The sequence below is a fragment of the Globicephala melas genome, chromosome 4, assembly GCF_963455315.2.
Source record: "Globicephala melas chromosome 4, mGloMel1.2, whole genome shotgun sequence".
Lineage (NCBI taxonomy): Eukaryota > Metazoa > Chordata > Mammalia > Artiodactyla > Delphinidae > Globicephala > Globicephala melas.
In genome coordinates, this window is record NC_083317.1 from 132,779,166 (window position 1) to 132,795,948 (window position 16,783).

General features: G+C 40.3%; 1 non-coding gene across 1 annotated transcript; it reads left to right on the top strand.

Moving 5' to 3' along the window:
- The first annotated feature begins 16,430 nt into the window (after positions 1-16,430).
- TRNAC-GCA (transfer RNA cysteine (anticodon GCA)) lies at positions 16,431-16,502 on the top strand. The gene has a single exon. It is a non-coding gene; the product is annotated as a tRNA-Cys (tRNA).
- The last annotated feature ends 281 nt before the right edge of the window (positions 16,503-16,783 follow it).

Sequence of the window (16,783 nt, forward strand, 5' to 3'; positions counted from 1 at the left end):
TTCTGAAATGAACTGTGGCGTAACGAATCAGCATTTTATGGGGAAGCATTAAATGAGATACGTCTCTACCTATAAAAGTTTGAGACTAGTTGAGTTCCATGTAAACATTACTGAGTGCCCACTATGTGTCAGAAAGGTGTTAAGCACTAGAGATAGCAAAGTCATGGATCAGATTCCTGCCTAGGAGGAGTTCATCTTCTAAAAGGGGAAACATACAGGTAAACAAATATTATATTGCAGTATGATATGTGTTACCATTGAAGCGTGTTTGACGTATAGAGTCAGCACAAAGAAGGTTTAATAAACTATCTTTACCTTGAAGGTGGGAGAAAATTGGTATTTGAAGTACATGAGGGAACAGGCATTATGTTAGTCTAATTGGAGAAATAAAGATCTAGGATGATTTTCAGTTCATCCCAGGCCATTGTAAAAAGGAATAAACAAACTGGTTTCTGGTCTAAAGGGTAAATGGTGAGCTATGTCCCTAAATATCAATAATTCAAGCTTTGCTATTGCTAAATTGGAAGACGGGTTAGGTTGGTGGGATTAGGAACACCAGCTGAGTTATTGTCACAGACTCTGTGTATTAACTGGGAAGCAGTCGTTTGGAGATGTAAGTTTGGTAACAAGAAAATAGTAACATGACTACTGAATCAAAACATGAAAGAGAATAAGATGTTGAATGAATTGGGGATAATGGCACACTAAACTAGGGAAGTGGGGAAGAGGCAAGACAGGGTAAACTGTATTGGGAAAATACAAAAGGGTCTTCTCTGACCCTTCTTGAATCCAATCTAGATAAAGTTGTGCTTTTCACCATAATTACACCAGCAGAGGAAGTGGAGCCCCAGAGGTCAGGTAGTTTTGTCACACACCCCCTGCCCCCTAACTGCCTTCCAGGTAAATTGGTGCCTATTAAATACCTGCAGGATAAATATAATCTGTACCTATTGTGGTGGATCTCAAAATTCAGCAAGCAGAAGAATCTTCTAAGAAGCTTATTAGAAATAAAGATTCCCTGGGCAAGTCCCTTCCCCACCCCTGTAAGTTTGGCATGAGGTAAAGAGTTTGCATTTTTACTGAAAGTCCCAGTTATTATTTTTTTCATCCCAGTTATTTCTGATGCAGGTGATCCCATTGACCACAGTTTGAGAAATATGTACTAGTTTATCAGAACAGTGAAATAGAGGAAGAAGAGGTCAGCTCACAAAGTATTTCCCTTTCAAAAGGAGAAAAAGGATATGCAAAGATAATATTAGTTTTGATTTTCTATATCCAGAGAAAATTACATCTAAAGCAAATGGCAAAAGGATTCCAGAAATTAGTCACTACATGTGGAAATGGGCTGACCTCATGAAGAATACTGGCTGAGAGGAAAATAACTGCTTGCATTTTAAGATTCTTTTTTATTGCAACACATTTATTAGCAATAATTTTTTTAGTTCTATAATTGGGCACAAGTATAGGGTTTGTCTAGCCACAGCTTTGGGCAAAACACCAAGCAGAGACTGAGTGGAAACCAAGGCCTCTGTGGCAGCCAGTAAGCTCTTCTCCATGGCTCTCAAAGACCCCTTTCAGGTTCCCCTGAGGAATGTTCCCACTTGAGATAAGGAAGCAGCTCACTCTCACTGTAGTTCACCATTATTGGTCTGCCCTAGACTTCCTTTCTGATCAAAATGAAGGGCTCTGCATCAAGTGATTTTCATGGAAGTCTGGCTCCTGTAGACAAGGGAAGGGCATGACATGGCTGGTGTGGTTTGATGTTCTGTATCCCTGGGGATTAAAAGATCAGAGAGGGTATCTTTGTTCCTTGGAACAGAATAGAAACAAAGGCTGGGAGAGTGTGGTCAGGTGTTTTGAACCTCTGTGGCTTCTTTTTGTTTGATCCTGGAAATTCCTTATAACTCCATTTAATTTAGTTATTAAGTTCTTAAATGAAAAGTGTTTGTTCCTTTTGGGAGGAAGGGCAAGGGGGACCTGGGTAGACAGGACATCTTGGAGAGAGTTCTAAGGGGATGAAGTTGCTGGAGAAGAATGCAGAATAGGCTGGCCTCCCAGAAGCCTGCTGGATGGATGTGGGTAAGCTGATGGAGAAAAAGGTATAGCCTCAGGAGAGGTTAGAAAATGGAAATGCCTTTTTTCAGTGCTGAAAAATCTCACCGAGTCTTACTGTTATTGCCCTTATGCAGAGTTCCATCTTCCTCATTTTTCTGGGGCGGATATGAGTGATGCTCTCTCCTTCTGGACAGGAATGTAACTACTAAGCCCAGGGAACAGAAGATATCACTACCAAGTGGGTCTCCCCACCACCATGCTCAGGAAAAGAGCATGATAGGCTTCCTACATCTGAATGTGAATTTTTGGATGCCAAAAATTCCTAGAGGAAGGCTTCCTAGAGGAAGGCTAGGGAAAATACCCCTTCTGTGACACAGACTAGGATTGGGTGTAAGCTGAGGCAGAGGGACAGACTAGGGAATTTAAGGGCTCATTAGAAGGAAGCACAATGGATGATGGAGAGTGGAAGAGGCAGTATTGAAACAAGAAGTAACAAATGTCTAGCTCGGGATATCTGTTCGCAAAGAATGACCTTTGAGACACTTCCTCCTCCAACCTCCAGAGCGCCAAATAAACTATCTGACTCATGATGTGAAAACCCACATCATTCAACTGTACCATTAACAGAGGCCACTGGCTCTGCAGGACCACTGCTGATGCAGTCTATATTCTCTGGGTTTCCAATTTGAGGAAACTGTAACTATAGAACAGAATAAAAAGTCTCAACAGGTGCTGTTTAAATCTCCATGGGAACTCTCTCATTGTCTAAGGCAGTTGTTCTCAAAGTGTGGTCTCTGGACCAGCAGTGTTAGCATCACCTGGGAAATGGTTAAAAATGCAGATTCTCAAGTCCTACCCTGACCTACTGTATCAGACACTCTGGATCTTACCTTTGAGGCTTACAGGTCTTCAACACCTAGCCAACTGAAAACACATCTCCCCAAAAGTTCTGTAATCCCCATGTCCCTTAGCTTTAACCAGGTTACTGCTTTGGAATTGTTAGGAATTTTAAAAACAGGGGGGCATGTTTCATCCTTCTCACTTTGAGCACACAAAGGAATATCTAATGAATTGAAAAAACTCAATGCTTCTCCCTCCTCACCGATTGCGAGTACTCTTAGCACATAAAATAAAAAGATAACTTTATTAGTAAAGGAAATCCATAGTGAATTGGAAAGCTGCAGATGCCACATTAAGATCAAGATCTTGCAAAATGCTTATTCTTATGGGATATACAGAAAGTTTGTAAAATTCATGGAAAGGGAAGAAGAGAAAACAGGGTGGAGAGGAGTGGGCTGCAGAGGCATCAGTGACCCCTGCTGCTCAGCCTGTGTACCTTCCTGCAGGTGCCCTCATTACTCATCCTTGAAAAGGGTGTTTCTCACCCTGAAAGCAATGCTTCCCAGCAGGCCTGCTCTGACTACTTGGGGCATCTTCACCTTCTGCTGCCCCAAGTACCAGCCATATTTTCTCCCTGTGCCTCCATTTCCTCCTTCTTTCTTTTGTGAGATTGCCAGTACCTTCCTATGCTGGGCCAAGGTAGAACACATCTTGGCCCTTCATACTTCTACTGGCCACCTGATGATATGTCCCCCTCCCATTACCTTAATTGTGGCCTTGGTGGGAGAGAGTTATGTTTATTCAACATGTACATACTCCCTTTTAGCTAAAGAAGGACTCAATTCTAATAATGCTTTACAGGTTGCTAGATTTACCAAATTGAAATGCAGATAAGTATGTCCTATGCCCTGCTGTATAGCATGGGGAACTCTACTCTGTGGTACTCTGTGGTGACCTGGAATGGGAGGTCAATGCAAATGGGAGGGGATATGTGTATACATATGGCTGGTTCACTTCACTGTGAAGCAGGAGCTAGTACAACATTGTAAAGCAACTATACCACAATTTAGAAAAACAAGTATGTCGTATGCAATATTTGGGATGCAGTTATACTAAAAAATTAGCTGTTGTTTATCTGAAATTCAAATTTAACTAGGTGTCTTGTATTTTACATGGCAAGCTCACTTCCAGGGAACTTCCACTTTCAGTTCCCGTTTCAGCAGCCTAACCCAGGACAGGCAATTTCTCTTAGAAAGAAACATATTTAGTCATAAAAATAAGGACAAGCTTATCAGCATACCAGCCACGTGTTGCTACATACTGATTACATATTGAAATGATATTTTCATATATCAAATTAAAATGTATTATGAAAATTAATGTCACCTCTTTTTACTTTTTAAATGTGGTTACAAGAAATTAAAAATTTTGCTTGCATTTGCGGCCTGCATTACATTTCCAATGGACAACTCTGGCCTAGAGTGGAAGCCAAGTCAGGGAGACCTGATGACCATCAGGCCAGCAGCCAGGTGCCAGCTTGCACAGAAGGAGTTATATTCTCCTCATTAGAAGCTTGTGTGGCTGAAATGGTTGGGGGTGTACAGAATCCTTGAGTGTAGTGTGTGTTCACATAGTTTTCACTGTTTTTCTTTTCTATTCTGACCAAACCTCGGTGGTTTTTGAGTGATTACCAAAAAAATAGGACTGGGACTGATGTTTCCTATTAAGTATATTTGCAGTTGAATTATGACATTAGATTGAGACACAGTGGGAGGAGGCAGGATGGGGCTGATGCAAGACTGTTAGTTGGGAAAGGTTCTGGTTCCTGGAAGTTGTGCTGAGTTGTTCTTGTTTACTCCTTCTTTTTCTTTCTTTGGTTTTATGAGTGCACATTGTTGGTGGTAGGACAGCTCTGACTATATTTGCTAGAAGCAGATGTCCACATTAATTTAGAATTTTAGAGATTGAAAACCATAGAGGGTGGCACTATGAAATATGGAAGAGGCAAGTGAAACTTTGTCAGCCAAGTTCAGTCTCGGTGAGTCTCCTGACTTCTGAAAACTATTTACAGAACTGGGTTCTTGGAAGTGGGACATCTTTTTATAACGGACAATATTTTAGGGTTTCAAAGTTTAGATCTAGGACTTAAATTCTCCTTGATCTCCCACTCTCTTCCTCCCCCAACTGCCTAAGCTTCTTTTGAAGTTCTTGGGAAGTAAGGGAACATCAGTGAGGGCAAAGAAACAAAAACCCAAGACCTTGTGGATGCCAAGGGCTCAGACTATGGTCAAATAACCTGGCCTTTACCAAGTTTCATTTAAAATCTCTATGCCAACAATGTCAACCTGAAGAATCAGCTCTCGGATGCAGGACCCACTGTCTCGCCATTTCCACTTTTCCTCCCTGGTCTCATTACTCTCTGCTGGGTTGCCACATTGCCCCCCACAGATGCCTTCTAGATTACGATGTCCAAGATGTCAGGACAGTGGGAAGGAGTTGCTGCCACATGCCTTATCAGCTGGCAATCTAGTGAATCTAGTGGTTATTTCATTAATCCACAGCCTTCCCCCAACCCTAGGTCTTCTTTTTGGCATTGTTATTAATTTGAGGACTACTGTAGTACATGTGTGACACGTGGCTTTTCAGTAAAAAGAGCTGATTCAGTAATAGACTGGCATAATGAGACACAGGGCTGTGTGCCAGATCCCATTTTGGGAGGAGAACATCTCACTTTCCTTGAAGCCTTGATATCTCAGACCCAAAGGAGACTGAGACTGAATGTGTAGAAGGGGTGGTGGGTGCTGACCAGGAAATTTGAAAGTGTGAGAAAGTATTGCTACTAGCTGCACTCTTTCCCTCATGGGAAATCCTGGCTTGTCTAGAGGAGTCTGAGGCAATGGTATCTGGCTTGGAGTTCTGCCAAGTGAAGCTGGAGATTTGCCAGAAGCTCACCATCTACTGGCCACTGGTCCTTGTCCTGGATGAAATGGAAACTGGAGATGTAGTGTAACTTTCTAGATATAGGTACCAGGGCAAGTAAAAACAAAACAAAAAATTCAGAGGTCTCAGGCTCAGCTCATAATACCATATTGCCAAGTGTCAACTATTAGACTCTGTCTCCCTTTGCCTTATTTACTGCCTACTCATAATCATGTTACTCACCACTGTGTTTGTGCTATCTTGGGTTTCATCCATAAGGCAGTTCAGTTTAACATGTCAAATCAGAGCCAGTAAGGGGAGGAACAGGGTCTGGATCTTAGCTTCATATGTTGTGATGGTGGTTGGAGATAGTCAGCAAGACAGGAAAGGAACAGGACCCAAGGGCACTGCAAATTCCAGTCCTGCTTGAAGCACGAAGTGGTGGAATGCCCCAGCAGCTACAATAGTAATGGCAAATATAGATAGGTGGTTCCAGTTATGTATTGCAGAAAAATAAACCATCCCAAAGTTAATGGTATAAAACAAAATTTATTATGCTCATGAATTCTGTGTGAGATGGCTTGTCTCTTGTCCACATTGTCTGGGCCCTCAGCTGAGAGGATTTGAAGGCTGAAGATGACTTGACAGCTAGGGCTAGAATGACCTAAATATTTGTTCACTCACTTGTCTTGTTGGACTTTAGCTCGGGATGCTGGCCTGAATACCTACACATGACCTTTCAGTATGGCAGCTTGGGCTTCCTCCTTGCATGGTGGCTGGGATTCAAGAGCAAGAATCCCAAGAGAAGGAGGTGGAAGCTACATATCTCTTTCTGACCTAACCTTGGGTGTAACACAGCATTACTTCCGCCATACTCTCCTAGTTGTAGAAGTCCAAGCCCCTTATTAGAATCCAGTGAAGGGGACATAGACACCACTTTTCAATGGGAGAAGTGATAAAGAAATTTGAGGTCATGTTTTGAAACAAAATCTATCCTCTGACCACAATTGTTTGCCTTCCTCCCATATGCAAAAAACATTTAATCCTTGCCAGCCCCTACAAAAGTCTCACTCCATTATGAAATCAGGTTCAGCCTCAATGTCTAGGTGCAAATGAGGCTCCCTGGTTTCCTCAAATCCAGGTCCTTGGGTACCATTTTTCTCAATCTGAAGACCTGTGAACAGAAGAGATTATCTGTCCCACTGTGGTGGGACAGGAATGGGGTAACTGCAACAGACAGTCCCATTAAAAAAGATGGAAAACAGGATGCACACAGCAGCCACTGAGCCTTTGCAATTCTGAAATCCATCAAGGCACATGTGACTAGTTTCTTATTAGAGCTCAGTGCTACTATCTGGGAATATTAATTCCGTGGCTCTTGACTCTGCTCTCCAGGATCTTAGGTTTTTGTTTATTTGTTTTTCAGGATCTTAGTTTTATCCTCAGAGTTACTCTTCTGTGTCCACAAGAAATAGACTCACAGGTAATGCAAGGAGTTTGGGGAAGGGAGGCAGCCAACACCTAGGCTACCTGTCCATAGGGAGCAGAGCTTTGAACCCTGGGTTTGGTTTTGGAGCAGGGATCTGGCCGTTCCTGGGCATAGAGACTGGTGATAAAGTGAGACATACGGCCTTGATCCTTGTTGAGGGGACCAGACAGAAATTAGTGTCCAATATCCCTCACACAAAGTGAGGTAGAGTGGAGGATCCAGATAGATGAGGGAATTTTATTATATACAAAGAGTGAAGCTATTTCACTCCCTGTGAAGTTGGTCAAATCAGCAAAAACTTCATGCTTGTTTTTTTCCCCAAGCTTAATTCACTTCCTAGAAATCAATCAGAGCCATTTGAGAGCTGTATTCTTCACAGCAATATTAAAATAATGTACTAACATTCTGTTTCCAGGTGGCACAGTAAAGTAATTTAACCTGAATTAGTTTTTATTCAGAGCTACTAGGACATTTTAATTATCTCCTTACAGTTTATATATCACATACTTCCAAATGGGATTGAGGCAGTATACGTGAAGAAAAAAACAAGACTATCAACATAAAAATAAATGATCAAAAACTGTGTAAATAGTATGCTAAAAATGAGAGTTACTTTAGTAACAGTAATTGGTATTCAATTTGCTCTGAGCTTCATTCTACAAAAAGCTTTCATGCAGCTTTATGTGTTCGATATATCTTTGACAGTGTACAAAAGTCTAAGTATTTGCTTCTGGAAATATTTACTTCCAGCTTCTTTAAAGATGAAGCTTCTCTTAGTGTATTTGGAGCATTGTTTAGAAGTTTATTTTGAATGGAATGTTTGAAGTTGGAGGGGTCTTGAGAGGTCATTAATTCTAGTTCTTTTTTTCTGCAGATGAAGGTTGGAGGATTTAAAGAGATTCAGGGGTTTGCTCAAAGGTCAGATGGAATAAGCAGAGCTCTGGCTGACTGCTAGCCCCATATTCTGCTTATACCATAGAGGAGAGATTCTCAGGTCTTAAGTTTTCAGAGTTATTGCTAAATAAAGCTTAGTGAGAAATAAAAGGCTATAAATATTTGAAGTAAGGAATTATGATTTGATATACATTGGTCTTATTTCAGATACAAAGGGACTCTAAAGAGACATGAACAAGCATGGCTGGACAGTGGTGAGTACCAGGGGACTGAGGAAGCAGAATAGAGAGAGAGAGATAAGGGTGAGATTGTAGACAGAGATGCCAATGAAGCCAGAAGTCATTCTTCTGGTCGCTGCCTTACAGGGAGGCTCCAGAGAAAATAAGAGATTGAGTCTGGATGCCACTACCCTCCATTGAGGTGAAGGGCTTTACAAAGCAGGATTTGAGCAGATCAAAGAATTTCAGCCTCCACATGTTGTTTGCTGGCTTACCTCCTCCAGTAACTAGTTAAGATTCAAGCAGAAAAGTAGGACCATGTAAGCGTTATAAAGGATTTATTACAGGGATGAGACGTCATGCATTTGTGGGAGCTGGTTGAGTAGTGTATGTGAGTTTGCTACCCTGTGTCTGTGCTGGGCCTGAGGACACTTAGGTCAGCAGTCCAGAAGGGAAGATGAATGTGAAGCAGGGGCAAGACAGGACAAAGTAGAACCACAAAGACAAACTGGAACCCACAACAGTCTCTCAATGCCTCCAAACTTCCAACCTCAACGATGTGTGTGACCTGCTGGCACACTTCACTCCAACGCTGCTCATGAACCTGGCACAGGATTCAGAGAGCTAAGGAGGAGGTCCAGTGGGAAGTGGACAGAGCTGTGAGCCTGAGGCTGCCCAAAGCCAAGGTGGGCCATGAGACATGAGTGTGAATGGACTGCAGCTGCACCTTCCCTGAAACACATCACTTCCACACTCATATCTCCTGCACACTTTCCTGTGGGTGCAGCCTTAACCCAGAACCATGCAGGGAAGGGAATTGTGGGAAATGTTGTTCCATTTTAGCTAAAGACACTTCATACCCACCACCACATCTATGAATTAAATTATCCTCCTTATCCTCCCAATAACCATATATTCAGTGTGCTAGCCAAGGGGTTGGTGGGTTAGCTGTTTTTTTGGAGATTTTTAGGAAAGCTTAGAAAGGAGTTGTGTATGTCAGGAGGGAGAATATTTCATGAAGCAAATTAGCAGAGGCATTCATGGAAGGGCACACTGATGAGGGCGTTACACAGTAACTTTTAAGGAACAAACTTTTCCATAAATGAGGCACATCTTTACCTGAAATTATAACTTCTAAACTAGAACAATGCAGTCAGATTAGCTTGAATGTACTTTGTAAAAGAGCTTTTGTTTCATTTAGAGAATAAATTGAACCCTGGGAGAACTTTGATTAATTTGAGAGACAGAGGAAAGAGAAGAGAGACAAAGAGAAAGAGAGAGTGAGTTTGAGAGTAAAAAACAGCAGTCATCATGACCTCGGGGCAACATAAAGCAGATGGTTTTCCCTTGAAATTTCTTTGTTTTGGAATGCAAGTTCATGTGCCCAATGCACAATGAGGCCAAACAGACCAAAACATTGGCGTTTGGAGCAGAGAAATGTTTATTGCAGGGCCATGCAAGGAGAAAAGGTGGCTTGTGCCCCCCAAACCCCAAACTCCCTGAAGGGCTTCAGCAAAACATTTTTTTTATTGATGTATAATTTGTTTACAATGTTGTGTTAATTACTGCTGTAAAGCAAAGTCATTCAGTTATACATTTTGAAAAATATTCTCTCCCATTTTGGTTTATCATAAGATATTGAATATAGTTCCCTGTGCTATAACATAGGACCTTGTTGTGTATCGATTCTATATATAAAAGCTTACATCTGCTAACACCAACCTCCCACTCCATGCCTCCCGCAATGCCCTCCCTCTTGGCAACCACCATCTATGTCCGTGATTCTTTTTCTGTTTCATAGATATGTTCATTTGTGTCCTAATTCAGATTCAACATATAAGTGATATCATATGGTATTTGTCTTTCTCTTTCTGACTTCACTTAGTGTGATAATCTCTAGTTGCATTCATGTTGCTGCAAATGGCATTATTTCATTCCTTTTTATGGCTGAGTAGTATCCCATTGTATATTTGTACCACATCTTCTTTATCCATTCATCTGTCAATGGATATTTAGGTTTTTTCCATGTCTTGGCTATTGTGAATACTATTACTGTGAACATAGGGGTACATGTATCTTTTTTTAATTGGAGTATAATTGCTTTACAATGTTGTGTTAGTTTCTGCTGTACAATGAAGTAAATCAGCTATATGTATACCTACATCCCCACCCTCTTGTACCTCCCTCCCACCCTATCCCCCATCCCACCCATCTAGGTCATCACAGAGCACCGAGCTGAGCTTCCTGTGTTTTATAGCATGTTCCCGCTAGCCATCTATTTTATGCAAGTAGTATATATATGTCAATCCTAATCTCCCAATTTGTCCCACCCTCTCCTTCCCCCTCTGTGTCCACATGTTCATTTTCTATAGCTACCTCTCTATTCCTGTCCTGTTAATAGGTTTGTCTGTACCATTTTTCTAGATTCCACATATATGTGTTAATATATGATGTTCTTCTGGCTTACTTCACTGTGTATGACAGACAGTAGGTCCATCCACATCTCTACAAATGACCAAATTTCGTTCCTTTTTATGGCTGAGTTACATTCCATTGTATATATGTACCTCATCTTGTTTGTCCATTCATCTGTCATTGGACATTTAGGTTGTTTCCATGTCCTGGCTATTGTAAATAGTGCTGCAATGAACATAGGGGTACATGTGTCCTTTTGAATTATGGTTTTCTCTGGTATATGCCCAGTAGTGAGATTGCTGGGTCATATGGTAGTTCTATTTTTAGTTTTTAAGGAACCTCCATACTGTTCTCCACAGTGGCTGTATCAATTTACATTCCCACCAACAGTGTAAGAGGGTTCCCTTTTCTCCACATCCACTCCAGCATTTATTGTTTGTAAATTTTTTGATGATGGCTATTCTTACCGGTGTGAGGTAATACCTCATTGTAGTTTTGATTTGCATTTCTCTAATAATTAGTGATGTTGAGCATCCTTTCATGTGCCCCTTGGCCATTTGTATGTCCTCTTTGGAGAAATGTCTATTTAGGTCTTCTGCCCATTTTTGATTGGCTTGTTTGCTTTTTTGTTATTGAGCTCCATGAGCTGTTCGTATATTTTGCAGATTAACTCTTTGTTGCTTCATTTGCAAATATTTTCTCCCATTCTGAGGGTTGTCTTTTACATTTGTTTATGGTTTCCTTTGCTGTGCAAAAGCTTGTAAGTTTAATTAGGTCCCATTTGTTTATTTTTATTTTCATTACTCTAGGAGGTGGGTCAAAAAAGATCTTGCTGTGGTTTATGCCAAAGAGCGTTTTTCCTATGTTTTCCTCTAAGAGTTTTATAGTGTCCAGTCTTACATTTAGGTATTTAATCCATTTTGAATTTATTTTGTGTATGGTGTTAGGTAGTGTTATAATTTCATTGCATCTGGATATACGCCCAGGAGTGGGATTGCTGGATCATATGGTAATTCTATTTTTATTTTTTTGAGGAACCTCCATCCTGTTTTCCATAGTGGCTGCACCAACTTACATTCTCACCAACAGAGTAGGAGGATTCCCTTTTCTCCACACGCTCTCCAGCATTTGTTAGTTGTAGACAGCAAAACATTTTTAAAGGCAAGGTGAGGGAGGGATGTGGTTGGTTGTTGCAAACTTTTTCGTGTAGGAATCCTTTGTTTTTGCAGCTGTCCACGTAGGTCAGATCACCATGTTCCTGTAAATCTCCCATAAGACAAATTTTATTCTCTATTCTGCAACTTTTTACCTCTATATGAGTAGAAAAGTGTTATACCCTGAAATGTCAGCCTTGAGAATGGGCTATCCTGTATATTTCAGGCTATAGGCAACATTCTTAACTTGAAGCAAAAGTAATACCAAGGTTAAAGTAAAAGAAACACATCTAATATCAAGTCAGATTTGTTCTTCCTTATTACATCTTGAGATATAAACGTACCTTTTGGCCCATCTTCCCCTTGACAATTCATTTGGCTGCCCTTTGATTGAGACATTCTTTCTCCCTCCCCTTTAATAGAACTAACATGCACACTCCCTAACTTTCTTATCTGTCTGCAGGCTTAACAGAACTTGCAAGTCTTTCCTGGACCACATGCCAACAGAAGAGAAAACCTGGACACAGGACAGATGTATTTGCAGGTTTGCACACGGGACTCAATCCAGAGGCTGCATCTCCAAGAGCAAAAAAATAGAGGATAATATTAGCTTTACTTTGCTTTGTTGTTAAGTGAGTACAACAAAAAGGGGCTAAAATCAATGACACAGTGACCATCTAGAGAATGAAGAATGTCACGTTGTGCTGTGCCCTGTTGGGAACAGTGAGAGGCATTGGATTTGCTATAAATTTTGAGGAAGAGTTTGTCTTGGTCTGTGAATCGGTCAAAGTCTGTTCACAAACAGACTTTAGGAACCATCCAGTGAGACAAGTGCTTACGTGTTCCCGCCATTTCTGCAGTGTGCATATGTTTGTTTTTTTGAGGTGGGGTGCTTTATTACTCAAGTTCTTTCTAATATTAGAGCATAGATTTTTTTTGGTAAAAAATACATAACATTATATTTATCATGGTAATCATTTTTAAGTGTACAGTTCATTAGTGTTAAGTATAATCATATTGTTGTGCAACGGATGTCTAGAACTTTTTTTCTTGCAACATAAATCTTTGGAACTCAAGCCAGATTATTTGGCTCCTGTAACTTATAGCTTAAAAACATATGAACTTTTACTTTTGTTTATGTTTTGACAATGAGAGCAAATTCACATGTGTGTGAAGGGAGCAGGGAGTTAGGAATACAACAACAGGTCAGCTTAACCATTGTTACTGGACCCCCATCTTGTGGCAGGTGCTGTTCTGGGCCTCATGAAGTATGTGAAATCTCAACAATACGAACAGGAGCCTCAAGGCTAGTACAGGCCCAACAATTCTTCCCAGAGCATGTCCTATGTATTAGGGGTCTCCTGAGAAAAAGAAGCAATAAAATGTATATATGTATATAAAAATACCTGTGATAAGTAATTGACTCACATGATTATGGAGGCTGAAAAGTCCCAAGGTCTGTAGTCAGCAAGCTGGAGATCCAGATGAGCTGATGTTTCAGTTTGATTCTAAAGGCAGGAAAAGACTGATGTCTCAGGTCAAAGTAGTCAGGCAGGAGGAAGTCCCTCTTGTTCTTTTTTATTTATTATTATTGAAGTATAGTTGATTTACACTGTTACATTTTTTTCTGGTGTACAACATAGTGATTCAAAATATTTATAGATTATATTCCATTTAAAGTTATTATAAAATATTAGCTATATTGTGCTGTACATTATACCTCTGTAGCTGTACATTATGCTGTACATTATACCTTTGTAGCTTATTTAGTAGTAGTAGTTTGTGCCTCTTTAACCTCTTCCCCTCTCTTGCCCCTCCTCCTTCCCTCTCTCCACTGGTAACCACTAGTTTGTTCTCTGCATCTGAGTCTGTTTCTGTTTTGTTATATTCCTTCATTTGTTTTCCTTTTTAGATTCCACTTATAAGTGATAACATATAGCTTGTGTCTTTATATGACTTATTTTACCTAGCATAATACCTTCCAGGTCTATCCATGCTATTACAAATGGCATAATTTCATTCTTTTTTGTGGCTGAGTAGTATTCCATTGTGCACACGCACGTGTGTGTGTGTGTATATCACATCTTCTTTATCCATTCATCTGTTGATTGACACTTAGGTTGGTTCCATGTCTTGGCTATTGTGAATAGTGCTGCTATGAACATAGGGGTTCATGTATCTTTTTGAATTATAGTTTTGTCCAGATATATGCCCAGGAGTGGGATTGCAGGATCATATGGTAGTTCTATTTTTAGTTTTTTGAGGAACCTCCATACTCTTCCACAAATTTACATCACCACCAACAGTGCATAATGGTTCCCTTTTCTCCACATCATTTCTAACACTTGTTATTTGCAGTCTTTTTCATTTACTTGATCTTTCTATTTAGTTCTTCAGTGGATTGGAAGAGGCCCACTTAAAAAGAGAGGATCCATCTGCTTTACTCCTTTACCAATTCACATGTTGATCTCATCCAGAAACACCCACATAGACACATCCTGAATAATTACGCCAAATGTCTTGGCACCTTGTGGCTCATTCAGATGGACACATAAAATTAACTATCACACTGTGGTTATCACTGTTTCCAAGATGACTTTGGGGACCGTGGGCAAATTTAACAGCTGTGTGACCTTAGACAAGTTATTTAACCTCTCTGTGCCTCAGTTTCCTCATCATAAAGTAAAGATGATAATTGTTCCTCTCTCATTGAGTTGTCTTAAGGATTAAATGAATCAGTATTTGTAAAACACTTAGAAGGGTGCATGGCAAGTTTTAAGTGTAACATGTGCTAAATGCAATTTTAACAAATACCCAAAGCTCTGTATTTGTTTTGATGTGCAGTACAAAGAAATATAATTGGCATGATTTCAGGGATATTTTTGCTTAGGATGAGGGTAAATAAAAAACATTAAGTTGATTTAAAGACAAATATTAAGTAAATACTAGTATAGGATGTACGCAAAATGGTTAAAAAAAATGAGAAAGTGGAAAGTGAATGATTAGGTTTTGGAAATACAGTGAATGAGAAAAAATAAGGTCATATCTACGGTGACCAAACAACCACAGCCTGCTTTTCTGAGAGATTTCCTGAGACGCAGGGCATTCAGTGCTAAAACCAGAAGAATTCCCAGCAAACCAGGACATTTGGTCTATCTATATAACTACAGTTTGGTATTTATCCCACAAACATTTATTGAGCACCTGCATCATTCCAGGCACTGGGGGCTTCCAAGGAGCCTCTAAGGAGTTGGCAGTGGAATGGACCCTTGGTTCTGCTCTTGCTACTGTTATGTCTGACTTTAAGCAGAGCTCTTCATTTTCACTCCATCTGTTTCTTAGTCTGCAAAGGAAGTGGTTGGAATAAATGATCTCTAAATCCCTTCCAACACTGGGGTTCTTCAATATGAAGCACACAGGACATCTGTTACTGCTAAAATCTCTACTCCCACTAATGTCCAGGGTGAGAAAAGAACAATGAGCAAAGAATGCATGTGATTCTTTTCTTAGCTCTCAATTCCAGCCTGAGGTAGGGGAGAAAATGAATGTAATTGAGACTCTCCCCTCTCCTGGGGTCCCAACCAACCACCACCATGACACACTAGGATCCTTTGAAAAGATCTCAATAATGCTTGTTGTCAGGAAATTGGTAGAAGAGAGCCTTCCTTACAGGTTTAAGCAAGTAAGTTTCCATGAGAAGCACCTGAAGGGTTCATCAGAGGGAGAAGAGATGTTTATGATGCTCAGAGATACAGGGTGCTCCAACAGTGGTTGTGTTTGGAAATGAAAAGGAATCTTTGGTGGTAGGAATAGGATAGGTGATTTAATCAGTTAAGAGGCTCTTGTTTGGAGCCTTATTTGTCTTCATCAAATGACCTTTTGGAGTTGGCAGTTTCAGGCAAGTTATGTTTCATAAGAGTGTATCTCCTTGACCATCTGACTTTGTGTAAAATCATCTTACAGTTATGTCTTGGAAAAGCTATCTCACACAAATCATTATTTATACAAAATTTTTCCAGAATCAGTTTAATGTAACAAATGTCTATTGACTGCCAGTTATGAGCTCAGTTCTGTGAAGTCAGAAGAGCAATGAGGATCTCAGTTGCTGGGAGCCGTAGCTAAGGAAACATGACAGGAATCCAATCATCCCATTATACTGATGATGTTATTTGTGGAAAACCTGAGGATTTTTATCTGGAACAAAGGTTCACTTTGTATGAGATATGGCAGACAGCAGAGGCTTTGGGTATGGAAAGTCTAAGTTTCTAGGCTCAGAGAACTTAATTCTCAGGAGTCAGGTCTTTTTTCATAATGAAATTCTAAGACTTGATATGCCCAGACTTCTTCCAGGCAGCATTCTCTCTGATTATAGTTCCCCTGAGTTACTGGTGTTTAGAATCATAACGTTGAGAGAGAGAGAGATTATGAAAACAAGTCCATGTCAGTGGGGGTATAGCTCAGGGGTAGAGCATTTGACTGCAGATCAAGAGGTCCCTGGTTCAAATCCAGGCGCCCCCTGCATATTCTTCATGCCTTAGAAAAATATGTATTGATTTTGACTTTTATCTTCTGTGGCTCATGGCTCTTTGAATAATCACTAATTTCCCTTTTGTATATGCCAGGTGGCAGACTATGTTCTTTATGTTAATTACCTCCTTCATTTCTCACCAAAATTTTACAAGACACATTATCTCCATTTTGCATGAGGAGTCTGAGACTTGGAGATGCTACAAAGCTCAGGTCCAGGATTTGAACTCAGAGCATGGTTCTCAATGACTTCATTATACTACTCATTCTGT